This window comes from Sorghum bicolor, chromosome 9, assembly GCF_000003195.3.
Source record: "Sorghum bicolor cultivar BTx623 chromosome 9, Sorghum_bicolor_NCBIv3, whole genome shotgun sequence".
In the NCBI taxonomy this organism is placed as follows: domain Eukaryota; kingdom Viridiplantae; phylum Streptophyta; class Magnoliopsida; order Poales; family Poaceae; genus Sorghum; species Sorghum bicolor.
In genome coordinates this window covers 24,976,174-24,990,728 of record NC_012878.2, presented here as the reverse complement: position 1 = coordinate 24,990,728, position 14,555 = coordinate 24,976,174, and the positions used below count along the sequence as shown (strand labels likewise).

At 40.3% G+C, this 14,555-nt stretch overlaps 1 long non-coding RNA gene across 1 annotated transcript; it reads right to left on the bottom strand.

Annotated features, from left to right (window-relative positions):
• On the bottom strand, positions 2,552-3,882 carry LOC110430529. The gene is made up of 2 exons (XR_002447871.1): positions 3,646-3,882; positions 2,552-2,760 (listed from the first exon to the last, which is right to left on the bottom strand). It is a non-coding gene; the product is annotated as an uncharacterized LOC110430529 (long non-coding RNA).

The window sequence follows — 14,555 nt, the reverse complement described above, 5'->3', positions numbered from 1 at the left end:
TAATTTCTCTTGATGTAGCTAGCAGGTGGCAGAGGTGTATTTGAAAGTCAGCAGCATTCTGACAGCGATTAGAATGTCCTCCGTCTGCTAGTTGTTGACGGTCCTTAAGTATCAAATTTAATTATCAAATAAACAAAGAAAAGGATCCAAATGAAATCAACATCTAGACTTAGGGTTTTATCTGACAGAATTCCACGAGTTTTGGTGTTTGTCTATTTCTGCAGGGGGTTATCAGGAAATATGGAAGAAAGGCCCACATGTCGGGATTAGATAGAGATATCAAAGCACCGCGTAATTTTCTACCATCTAGAAGACTCCAGAAGCCACGGGAAGGAAGCGGAGGCCGAAAGGGGCCAGGCCCAGGGCGCCCGCCCTGGTGACCTGGGCGCCCGCCCCCTGCTGGAGAGCTTTCAGGACTCTCTTCGCTCGGGATGTTCCACCGACCTATTGGATCAAGGAAAACATAGTACCACCTTGCCTACCGACCCAAAAACGCATAGAAGGGGAGGACTATATAAGGAGACCCCCCTGGCCCCTGGAGAAGACATGAAGAAATTATCATAGAGACTGAGGGGTGCCCTCGAAGGAAAAGCTCTTCTCTAATTAATATTTCTTTTTTAGGCTTAGCAACCAATGTAAGGTAGAAATAGATCTTCTAGTTTCTACTAGATTGAGAGAGATAGAGTGGAGGTGTAGATTGGAGGAAGCCCGGCCTGTCGGTGTCTACTCCAAGCTTGTACCTGCGGGATCAAGTTCTCCTAACCCGAAGCTTGCTCCTAGGATTCTTCAGTATTTCGACTTCTAAATTCTAGTAAGTTCTTGTTTTATTGTTCTTATGGTTTATGAGTTTACTTTAATCTCTTCGCGTAGAGTTTAGAGTAATCATTGCTGGCGTAAACGTGGTGTTTAGGCTGGGGTACTCATAGATATTCCCTGACTAGCTGGACCGTGGTAGTAGTGAGGAATGTGATAATTCTGAGTTACCTTTGTAGATCACATCTCGTTAGCAGGAAGGATAGGGTTTATATGTGCGGGTTGAACATCCTTTGTGGTGTCCAGATTCCGTTAGCCTCCCCATTAGAACAGTAGATCATCCTTACCAAGGTTAGAAGGAGACTACGGTTGCAGTCTTCTCTATTTATCACTCACATCGAAAGACATTCTTTGTGCCAAAAGGTTAGTAGTAATAGACCGGTTAGTCAGATGCACTCTTTCTCCTAGTGGTAAAAAAATAAATACGATACTCTGGATAATTTCCCGGGTGAAGTGCTCACCGATATCCGTGCGCTTGCGGATCAATTCCTTATTGCGTTCCCAAATATCAACAAGCATTTCTGGCGCCGTTGCCGGGGAGAAAGACGGTTTGCTGAGATAACTTTGAGTCTTGCTATTATCTTGTATTATACTTTTATACTTTTATTCTTTATTTTTATCTTTATGGATAACTCAAATTCCATACCTATTATTAAATTCTTTGCACCTTCGGAGACCAGCCATAGACCATGGGAGTCAACACGTCCTGCCCCTAATTATGATCTGTGTCCGGAGTTGATTGCAATAGGTCAAAACCAACCCTTTTCTATAGCTGAGGTCCTATCTTTTAATCAAAAAGATAATGCACTTTTAGCTACACCTAGGGAAACTTTTAATCTTTCTATAAATTCTGGTTTAGACCTAGCCCTACAAGACCATGTTTTTCCTAGATATTTTCACATTGGTCTTAATCATATAACCTTTGGTAGAGTCTTTCTTTCTTTATCTATTAGTAAAGGAAGGTATGTCTTCATTCGTATACATCCTTCTTGCACTAGTCTTCATAGAAAAATCTTAGAGATAGAGAAGGAATCATCTCCCATACAAGGAGAGGAAGTTTCAATAGCCGATTTCCAAACATTTCAATCCCATAATTCGGCTATCCAACCCATCCTTGAGCTTAATAATTTCTACTATGCTTTTTCTCTTGAACCTCCCGATAATCCTTTGAATCTCTCTAGACATCCCATGCATAAGAAGGAGGATCGAGAAGAGCAACATCAATGGCTAGAGGGCATTAAAAATCCATGTGCTATCACCATTGAATGGATAGATAAAACAAACTTGAGAGACAATCCTAAACGAATTTTAAGCATTCATGAAGAATCATCCTTGGAGTTTAAGAATGAGAGAAACAACAGTGAGCATGGAAGTTATTTCATAAATACCTCACCCAGTCCTTGCTCATATAAAACATCTCTCCAATCAATTTGTCTCTCCATCCTTACCACATTTGAGATCTCCAACCCCCTCTTCCTTTTCATTTATAAAAACTTTAAAAGGACGGTTGTCGATGCATATGTCTATAATAAATATCAACTTGCAAGTGGGCCGCTCTGCAGTCCACCACAACCTGCCGCAAAAAGGATTTGCAGGCTTTGCAGACCTCTGCTGACGGGTGCACTCAGGCCGCAAACTGCCGTTGGGCCTAGTGACCAGTCCTGCAAGGCCTAGCAGGGCCTGCTAATTTTTTTTAATGAGAGGGTTTGCCAAATTAATGTCTTGTCTTCCTCATGTATAAATATCATCAAATCATACAAAAACAAATTACTACTAAAATATAATCTTTGCAGGAATACATACAAAATGGCTGTATTATTACATCAAAAAGCCACAAATACATAAATTACTCACAAGGAACAAGTACAAAATATGGCATAAATAATAAGTATGCTCCAGGCCTTCTTGTTGTCGAATAGTGCTTGTGTATGCAAGGATTTACAACACCTGTGCCAAGGTTAAAGTCAATTACAATTTGTTCAATCTCTCATTGAGTAAAAAACTTAACATCAGAACATTTGGAAATATTATTGAAATGTACACAAGTGTCACTGCTTTACTGTATTGCCGACAAATAGTTCTTTTGTTAGTTTAACTATACACAGAAAGAAACTGTTAGGAGATAAGCACGGCGAACCAATTGTGTTACCGGGACCCTTCCAGAGCTCTGCAAACCGCCCCTACCGGCCGCAACAACTATTTTGGCACCCTTCCAGAATCATGGTTCAGAAACTTTTGACCCTTCCAGAGCTCTGCAAACCGCCCCTACCGGCCGCAACAACTATTTTGGCACCCTTCCAGAATCATGGTTCAGAAACTTTTGCAACAGTTAGTATCATTGGAGCAGCATATTTCAGTGGAAAACGAAAATATTCAGCATGATTGTGACAACTTAATTTGCTTGATATCGCTTTTTTTAGCATTCTACAAAAGAGAAAAATACATTGTAGAATTCACAACTTAATTTTGTTTGAGGTTACATGAAAGCAATTAGAATGCAATACAGGAAAATATTCAGCATGATTGTGAAAACTTCATATGGACGAAGATGTTAAAGGTCAGAAGAACATGACTCTAGCAAGAAACAGAAACTCCAGGAAAATCCACAACTTTCAGCATCTCGGCACAATCTAAAGTGTTTTACTGCATCACACTTCTTTTGCATCACGGAAGCATGTTAAAAGTTAATTGGACAGTGTATCTAGTTTTAAATATTAGGATTCGAGCAGTGCTAGTGTTGAGACTCCAAATGAGTCTGACAAAGTTTAATGCACTTTATCGCATTAGTGAGCACATCTTTTTCAGAGCAAGATTAGTGAGCACAAAGCATACCTGTTGTGGCATTTGGCCGTCGGCATCCGCGTTTTGGAGAGGGGCAGTATGGACCTCGGGGCCGGCACCGGCATGGACGCGGATAGACAGCAGCCACCTCGGCCATGGACGCGGATAGAGAGCGCTGTTGCGCACAGTGTTGAACAGTCGCAAGACCTAGCATACAGAAGCGGCGACGGCGGCGGAGACGGAGTAGCTAGGCGACGCAGGCATTTGTGGGACTTTGCAGGTTCTGCGAACTATCTGCATTCGCTAGCAGGCCAGGCCGCTTCAGCCCGCAACAGAAAAGCATGCAGGCCACGGTTGCCTAGTGGGCCTGTTTTGCGGGGCGGGCCTAGCAGGCTTGCGGGCAGGCCCGAGCCGCTTGCATGGTTAAATAAATATTGCAGATCTCGTTGAGTTGATCTTGATATAGGTAGATGTTGGAGGAGAAACCACTTCACCAACATAACTTGGTGGTTTCCCAAGGACAAGCTTAGTGTCCTAAAACAAGCACTTATCAGATCATAACATGAACTTCTAATTATTTGCAACATTGCCTTGTGTATTGAGCATATAAATATAATTGTAGAAATATTCCTTCGGGTATTCTTGTCACTAACCTTTCCAGGACTGGAGCAAGAAGATCGGATGAATGACAAGCACAGGGTATGTCCAACCAACCATCACACAACATTGAATTAAATTCATCCAAACTTGAATTTTGTAAAATTCAAGCTTGGGGGAGTACTTTACATAAAAACATCTTTTGCCATGTTGCTACGTTGGTTGTCCTTACCTTTGAGACATGCTCAATTTGTTAAATACTGATTACACTACGTCATCTCCACTTAAGTAGATCTCTATAAATGCTCTCATGCTACCTTTATTTGCTTTAGTATATGTCTAGGTTTGGAATAGTTTCATTTATCTCTTAATTAAGCATGGTGCTTAGTTTAGGAATGATGATCTTACTTCCAAGGGATTTTAAATTAAGCATGGTGCTTAGGTTAAAATGCCCTTCTGAATCAAATTAGACATGGTGTCTAGGTTGATTTTTTTAAGCCGATAGTATGCTATAGTAGATATGGGATATTTTGTTGGACTAACCCCTGCAGGAAAACTTTCAATATCAACCTGGGAAGTCCTGAGATAAACTCGCATTAGAGATGAAGAAAGTAACACATGAAGTTTAACAATTTGCACAAGAAAGACGTAGCTCATAAGAGATGATTCATGGAGGGTGCCACAAACACGATGCACAACCTCTAAGAAAGGAAAGCTTCCACAAGGTGATACTGTACCGTCACTCTTCAAGTAAGGAAACACCTTAAGGTACTTGACTATCGCTTTTATAAGCTTCTCCTTGGTTCAAGCATTCACATAAATAAAGAGACAAACATGTATGATTTATAACTCCAGATTAACCAACTCAATTAATTCAACATGTTTAGTCCTTTAATCTTTGTTCTTAGTACTACCTTCGTGATCCCACGCTCCTAAACATATAAGCTAATATGTTGCACATTCAATATTTGGAAGATATAAACAAAACATAAATATAGATAGATTATCTTTCCATTAGGTTGAGCCATCTGATCTGACAAATGTTTCAAATAATACACTCATGATCTTATTATTCATCAACTTTGTCTTGCTCATTATGCTTAAGGTTAGAGAAAAACAAATACACTTTTGGTTCTGTTGGTGTTTTCCACCAACAGAGCCCATACACTTGATCTCTGCCTTGTCTCTATGAACAGGTACACTTCAAGCAAAACATGGAGGAGTTTTACAACTCCCAGACTCCACCAAGTGAAGGACCTGGATCTATGAGCACAAACACACTGAGCAGGATATTGCCAACACCATACTTCGAACTACTGGGCAAAGAAGAACATGGGTGACACCGTATCAAGAGGTGCAGACGTCAAGGTTCACACCTAATCAAATGATGCACCTAAAGGATGAAGATGGTGGAAAGTCTTGTCCAGAAGACTTAAAACATTGGATCCTTATCGGAAGAGGTCAACATCGTCGACTCAAGCCACCTTTCTTGATCAAGAAGGACGACTCTGGTGTTCCAAGCATCGAGTGCGCAATCAATGGATACTCTTTTTAGAAGACACTCTACGACACCGGATCTGACGACAACATAATGACCGCAGTCACTTATCAGCTCCTGCATGGAACCATGCCCCTACAACCAATATATTCAGCTCCAGATGATTCTCAGGTCATTGACATGGGAGAAGACGAATATGATCCACCCACCATCCTTGGAAGACCGTTCCTCAACACTACCAAAGCAATCATCTACATTGGAACTGGAGAAGTCCACATGTACTTCCCCTCTAAGAAGGTACGCAACTATTTTACTGACCATAACTATATAGTTGAAGACTCTATGCAGGTCAGGACAAGAAGACGACGCAACCGCAACCAGAGGAGGCAAATCATCAAGAACGGATGGGTAGACTGTTGGGTATTCTTAACATCATTACCAAAAGTAGACTAAGTTCTCTAAATCTAGTAACGGTGCCAAAAATGCCAAACCTATCCTTCACACCACTTAAGCCAAGTTGTCATCCCCAGCATGATATAAGAGACGCGGTATTGAAATATGCAATTGCTCTTCTAAATAAATAATGAATGGGATCTGCAAGCGCACAGATTAATACCGATGCAGCATTTTAACCGGGAAGTATTCCAGGTATCATTATTTATATTTTTACCACTGGGAAGGGATTAGAAATCATCACTAATGATTACAGAATAGAATATGAGATTGAGAATCTATCATTGCATGTATAATTGAGAACATTATATCTAACTCTTCATACAGAGATAAGTGTCACATAAAAGATATATGAAATAATAATAGTGACAAGGATAACTAATCTGATCTAGCCACATAATAAATATGATAAGCACCTCAATTAGATACTCTAGAAAGTCATTAGCATGGTATTAGAACGAACTACAAGAATATTCCCTAAGTTATTCTTAACTATATAGTCTAGCATTATCATAATTAGTGCAACCATACTTAGCAATCATTGTGAGACAAGACTACACCCATGCATAGTGATATTAGCAAGGAATATGAGAAACATAGCAATCACACCCCTGTAATAATGTTGCTCTGCCAGCCCAATACACGAGAGGGGGACTATATAAGAATCAATGAAACTGTCACTATCACGAACCACCCCACGATCTGGCATATTGGGTACAATCGCAGATAAATACGGTATAAGCACCACGCCTACACAATATCTATCATTTATCCATGGATCCGATGGATAAACGCTATACGATCCTAAGCATGTATATAGATCGAATCTAACTAAGCCAAGTACATAACTATGATAAATTAAGAATAATATAATCTTGAATATAAGTAAGTAGAGCAAAGTCATAAGCAATATATTGAAGTAGAACAAAGTCATATTCATAATATTGAAGAACAAAGATAATTAGAAAGCAATTAAAAGCACAATTAGAGAATTACCAAGAATCCTCTTGACAGATCCGGAAACCAATCGAAGATTGACTCCTTCTAGTTCTAATCCTATGTAGCTATGCTAATCTAGATGTATAATTGATGTGGTGGCTCTAATCTTGATCAGAGGCTTCTTCTCCCTTGATGGAACAATGAATTAGGGTTGAGAGGCTCTCTCCTCCAGGGGCCCGGGGGTCTGGTTTTATAGTCCCTCCAAGTGAATATGGGCCCTTGGATCAAACCGACATAGATTGTATGGTTTAGACTCATCCTTTAGGTCGGTGGAGATCTCCCGCAAAGCAGAGTCCTGATTGGACTTGGGGGCAGGGCGGGCGCCCTGTCTCTGGCCCCGTTTCGCCTCCGCTTCGGTCTCGTGGCTTCTGGAGTCTTCTAGATGTAAGATAATTGCGCAGCACGTTAATATCTTTACGTAATCCTGTCATGTGGGCCTTTCTTCCATATTTCCTGATAACCCCCTGCAGAAATAGACAAACACCAAAACTCGTGGAATTCTGTCAGATAAAACCCTAAGTCTAGATCTTGTTTTCATTTGGATCCTTTTCTTTATTTATTTGATAATTAAATTTGATACTTAAGGACCGTCAACAAACTCCCCCAAGCTTACCTCTTGCTCGTCCCTGAGCAAGGATAGACTCAGCTGTGGATCATAAGTTGTTGCAATATCTTAAAAAAAATTTGACGGTTCACATGCTTTTAAATAAGATCTCATCTCTGAGTTAGAGTAAACTGTCAAGACTTAAAATTTACTTACTTTACCTTCACCATGAGACTTGTAACTGTCACTTCTGTCTTGAGTGGTTAAAAGATAGAACAGTCTAGCCAAGTGCCATGTCTCTTATTCTTGATCAGCTATAGCTCTGGGGTTTTTGCAGATTTTCAAATAAAACTCAGAGTTTCCTTGTATGATTCTCTCAGGTCTCTCTTTTGTGGTATTTTTGGATCCTTACCAAGGCAGTGATGGTATATGCCTTCTCTCAAGATATGTAGTATTTGTGGTATGAGGCATAGTGACATTGCCTTCTCCCTCACCCTACTCTAATAAGGCTTTAATATCTGGAGCTCGTAGGTGGGAGATAAAGTATACATACTTACAAGACATTTATTGCATAGTCAAACCATGGATCCAAAGAAACAAGTCAATAAGCCAAATCAAGATGTGCATGTGTGGCGAATGAATGGTGAATGGTGATGATGGTGATAACAATGGTGAAAACAATGGAGGTGGAAGTCTAATTCTACTTTGCTCTTTGAGGGGATACATACCTTTCTTGCTTTTGAAACTTTATGATGAGAATGAGATGCTCTTCTTTTTCTTTTCTCTCAGGTGGGCATCTTGTACCCCTAATTCTAGTGTCGGACACTTGTCCATTTTTACCTCTCATCTCACTTTTTTTGTTTTCTTTCGAGGTTCCGAGCACTTGCTCCTTTTTATTTCCTCGTATCTTTCTCTTTTTTTCAGAGCATTCATCTCTTGAGATAATATAGCAAGTGGTAGTAACAAGATAACTTGAGCATTTATTTCACAAGGGGAAAACAGAAATATTTTTGGTTATTCACTCCTGGATTAGGAGTAGAATATTTTTGGGTGATTCCGGAGATGGAATGGGTGGATATATGTGGATGGTACTTCCGGGGTAGAAGTAGCATATATGAGTGAACGTGCAAGTGAAATCTTGATTTAACCACATGACAAGCTCCTAAGGGTCTACACAGCTTGACCACACTCAATGCTCATAAGCAGTAAATAATAAATGTATGGCTCAAAGTCTAGCAAGCATGTATATATGGCTGTGGTAGGAATTTAAACTCTCATCATACAGGAACTCATCATGCAACATTTTAAAGATTTTCAAAGATAAAATTCTCCAGAATTCTAGCATCTCTAGGAACAGATAAACAGCAGCTCAACCTTCCCATATCATATCCGTTAATAACTTAGACTTCAGATCAAATTTTCATCCCACAAGTTTAGGTCTAGGGTAAGCTTTAAATTATAACAGCTATATCTAAACTTGAGAGAGAACTTAAAATTTGCAAATTAGGCAGAGCAACTATTTATCATATCCATGCTTAAGTTTTATTTAGATACAGATTAGCATAGCCACTTTATTTATTTATTAAACACACTAAGCAAAAGACATATATATATATATAAGCATAAAATCTTTATTTGGTTTTCCATAGTTTATATGTATTTTAATATTCTAAAATAATATAAGTATAAAGATAGATAGATAGAAATACTTATCGGGATAAATGGGGGTGCTCTCCCCCAAGCTGAATTTTGACGTAATTTCTCTTGATGTAGCTAGCAGTTGGCAGAGGTGTATTTGAAAGTCAGCAGCATTCAGAATGTCCTCCGTCTACTAGTCTTCTTGATTCTTAAATTCTGTGGAGCTCAAATAGACAACAAAGCTTGTGGAACTAATTAAGTGTTAGCACAAATATCTAGCCTTTATTATCTTGAGACTCCTTAATAAATATTACTCCCTGTTTTTATATTTTTATTTTATAAAGCAGAAAAATAATTATTTTATTTTTATGCCACCACAGTGAATGTACTTATGGGTTTTATGCCACTCGTCTACTCACATGGGGCTTACAGTTTTTTCACATTTTTATTTTCTTTTTAGGATAGTATGAACATAATTAACTAAGTAAACTATTTGAAATAATTGAAAGGGAAAGGATAACTACCAAGTTTACCTCTTGGTAGGGCGTTCGGTGTTTTTAAGTCCTCCGAACGGGACTCTCCATTTTCTTAATCGTCCTGAGGTTCGTTGGGTGGCGTAGTCGGTACTTCCGGTGGCGCCTCCTCTTCTTGTATAGTTATCTTCATTTTCCATACCTGACTCGGTGCTTCAATCTCCTCTGGATAATTCTGTTTAAACTCAACGTCTTCTGATCTTATAACTTCTCCTTCGTAGTATGCCCATCCGTCCTTGATGATCTGCCTCCTCTGGTTGCGGTTGCGTCTCTTTCTTACCTGCTTAGATTCTTCAATGATATAGTTAGGGTCAGTAAAATAACGGCGTACCTTCTCTGAGGGGAAGTGCATATGGACTTCTCCGGTTCCAATGTAGATAATTGCTTTAACGGTGCGGAGGAACGGTCTTCCAAGGATGATGGGTGGATCGTACTCGTCTTCTCCCATGTCAACAATTTGAAAGTCTGTGTAGACAAAGTGATCGTCTATTTTGACTGGGACATCAGATACTATTCCTTTAACTTCTCGAAATGTCTGATCTGCCATCTGGAGCTGAATGTATGTTGGTCTTAGTGGCCTGGTCCCGAACAAGAGCCGATAGGTGACTGCGGCCATTATGTTGACGCCCGATCCGGTGTCGCAAGTCGTCTTGTAGAAGTTGTATCCATTTATGGAGCAGTAGATGCTTGGCATTCCTGGGTCGTCCTTCTTAGTCAAACACGGTGACTTAAGTTGATGATCTTGGCCTCCATGAATTGCAGTGACCATCTTAGCTGACTCGGTCCACACTTGCTTGTTCCTGTTTCTCCTGTTGGTCCTCTTCCTTGATTTACGTCTGGATTGATCTTGAATTTGTGTAGTCTTGTTCTTGAAGAAAAATGTCTCCTTCCTCCCTTTGACGTAGAAACTGATCTTGGCAGCACTAGCGTAGATGATAGCTCCCGTGGTGTTCAAGAATGGCCTTCCTAGGATGATAGGTGCTCTCTCATCATTTCCGGTCTCTACCACTACGAAGTCTGCTGGGGCATACAAGGTACCAACTTGGACACAAAGGTTCCTCACTATTCCTTTTGGAAAAGTTATCGTCTGATCTGCAAACTGCAAACACATGGTTGCTTCTAATAAAGGATATGTAAAGAATTTTTCATAGAGTACCCAGGGTATAATGTTGACACTGGAGCCAAAGTCGCAGAGTGCTTCTGGAACGTCCACCATGCCGATAGAGATCGGGATGACGGGGCGTCCTGGATCGCCTCTCTTGACCGGCAGACGGTCAGTAGAAAATTCAGTGACGGGGTTACTCCAATTACCTGCATCAAACATGTCTACAAGATTTGCAGATTCTAATCCTTCCGGTTGTGATGGTATACCAGGGTTAGTAGAAGGAACAGCAGCAACTATTTGATTTAACTGGGATTCAATCATTTTATTAAAGCTAATTTGATTCTTGATGGCAATAGAGAAATTATCCATTCTATTATTTATATTTTCTAGCATTTTATCATTAGATGCCAATTTCTTAGATAGGTTATCCATTAGCTTTCCTTGATTAGACAATAACTCTCTCAAAGGTGGAAAATTGTTAGCATTATTGTTGTAAGAATTGTTACCTTGATAATTACCTGAGTAGTTAGGCCTCTCTTGATTTCAACCTTGATTTTGTTGAGGACGGTTGTAGTAGTAGTAGTTGTTGTTGTTGATGTAGTTCACATCCTCAAGCATCTCAGGGCAGTGGTTGCCTGAGTGTCTAGTGTCTCCACACTCCTCACAAGTCAAGTGAGAGTCGTAGATGTGCATAACTTCTTTCTTGTCTCCAGCTCTATCGTCGAGCTTCTTCATGAGCAGGTCTAGCTTTGCAAACAGCATGTCTGCCTCCTTTAGCTGATGTATACCTCCACCTCTCTTGCGTGTCTGGGTCCTCTCTTCATTCCAGCTTTGGTTGGACGCCATCTTCTCCACAAGAGCTGTGGCTTGTGGTATAGTAAGTGATAAGAATGCTCCTCCAGCTGCAGCATCCATGGTCTCTCGGGCACTGTTACTGAGCCCATGATAAAATGTCTGCATCAATAGCAAACTCTCCATTCCATGATGGGGACATTCTAGGATGTAGTCTTGAAAGCGCTCCCATGCTTCTGGAGCAGATTCATCATTTTGTTGCTTAAAACTTGTAATCTTCCCACGGAGAGCATTGGTCTTGCCCATGGGAAAGAACTTAGCCAGGAAGTTTGTTGAGCAGAGTGCCCACGTAGTATTCTTCTCCTTTGTAGCGTAGAACCACTGCTTCGCTCTTCCTAACAGTGAGAATGGGAAGAGGCGAAGTAGTATAGCATCTTTGGAAACTCCTGCTATGGTGAATGTGTTGCAAATCTCCAGGAAGTGTTGTAAATGAGCACTAGCATCTTCGTGTGCCTTCCCACAGAACTGGTTGGATTGCACCATGTTGATAAGTCCAGGCTTGAGCTCAAAGTTGCCGTCGATCTCTGCAGCAGGTCCAGTGCGGATGTTGTCCGTAGTGGGAGCTGAGAACTCGCGGATTGATTTGTTCGCCATGGCTTTGAACTCTGAAGACAAGTTCCGGTGATCTTCTTGATTGGATGAAGCTTCTTGCTAAAGTGTTGATGATTTCTTTAGCTTGGCTCTCGTCTTCTTGAATAATGCTTCGGGATTGTCAACAAAATTTCCTGGAAGATGTCTTCTATTCATACATTCCCCTGCATAAGATAAAATAGAAAAATATCGGGGTAAAACTGTATGAGAGAATAGATAAGCTCAATCATATTAGTGATGCGAATGATAACTCAAAATCTTTTATTCCATTCCTGATTAGTAATCAACCTTCCCCGGCAACGGCGCCAAAAATGCTTGTTGGGTATTCTTAACATCATTACCAAAAGTAGACTAAGTTCTCTAAATCTAGTAACGGTGCCAAAAATGCCAAACCTATCCCTCACACCACTTAAGCCAAGTTGTCATCCCCAGCATGATAAGAGAGACGCGGTATTGAAATATGCAATTGCTCTTCTAAATAAATAATGAATGAGATCTGCAAGCGCACAGATTAATACCGATGCAACATTTTAACCGGGAAGTATTCCAGGTATCGTTATTTATATTTTTACCACTGGGAAGGGATTAGAAATCATCACTATTGATTACAGAATATAATATGAGATTGAGCATCTATCATTGCATGTATAATTGAGAACATTATATCTAACTCTTCATACAGAGATAAGTGTCACATAAAAGATATATGAAATAATAATAGTGACAAGGATAACTAATCTGATCTAGCCACATAATAAATATGATAAGCACCTCAATTAGATACTCTAGAAAGTCATTAGCATGGTATTAGAACGAACTACAAGAATATTCCCTAAGTTATTCTTAACTATATAGTCTAGCATTATCATAATTAGTGCAAGCATACTTAGTAATCATTGTGAGACAAGACTACACCCATGCATAGTGATATTAGCAAGGAATATGGGAAACATAGCAATCACACCCCTGTAATAATGTTGCTCTGCCAGCCCAATACATGAGAGGGGGACTATATAAGAATCAATGAAGCTGTCACTATCACGAACCACCCCACGATCTGGCATATTGGGTACAATCGCAGATAAATACGGTATAAGCACCACGCCTACACAATATCTATCATTTACCCATGGATCCGATGGATAAACGCTATATGATCCTAAGCATGTATATAGATCGAATCTAACTAAGCCAAGTACATAACTATGATAAACTAAGAACAATATAATCTTGAATATAAGCAAGTAGAGCAAAGTCATAAGCAATATATTGAAGTAGAACAAAGTCATATTCATAATATTGAAGAACAAAGATAATTAGAAAGCAATTAGAAGCACAATTAGAGAATTACCAAGAATCCTCTTGACAGATCCGGAAACCAATCGAAGATTGACTCCTTCTAGTTCTAATCCTATGTAGCTATGCTAATCTAGATGTCTAATTGATGTGGTGGCTCTAATCTTGATCAGAGGCTTCTTCTCCCTTGATGGAACAATGAATTAGGGTTGAGAGGCTGTCTCCTCCAGGGGCCAGGGGGTCTGGTTTTATAGTCCCTCCAAGTGAATATGGGCCCTTGGATCAAACCGACATAGATTGTATGGTTTAGATTCATCCTTTAGGTCGGTGGAGATCTCCCGCAAAGCAGAGTCCTGATTGGACTTGGGGGCAGGGCGGGCGCCCAGTAGGATAGGGCGGGCGCCCTGTCTCTGGCCCCGTTTCGCCTCCGCTTCGGTCTCGTGAATTCTGGAGTCTTCTAGATGTAAGATAATTGCGCAGCACGTTAATATCTTTACGTAATCCTGTCATGTGGGCCTTTCTTCCATATTTCCTGATAACCCCCTGCAGAAATAGACAAACACCAAAACTCGTGGAATTCTGTCAGATAAAACCCTAAGTCTAGATCTTGTTTTCATTTGGATCCTTTTCTTTATTTATTTGATAATTAAATTTGATACTTAAGGACCGTCAACATAGACTACGAAGGAGAAGTGATAAGGACTGAAGACATACAGCTTGAACAGAACTGTCCTGAGGAGACCGTAGCACCGAGTCAGATGTGGAGGGAGAAGATAGTTATACACGAAGAGAGGCGCCACCGAAATCACCGACTACGCCACCTAGCGAATCCCAGGACGACTGAGAAAACAGAGA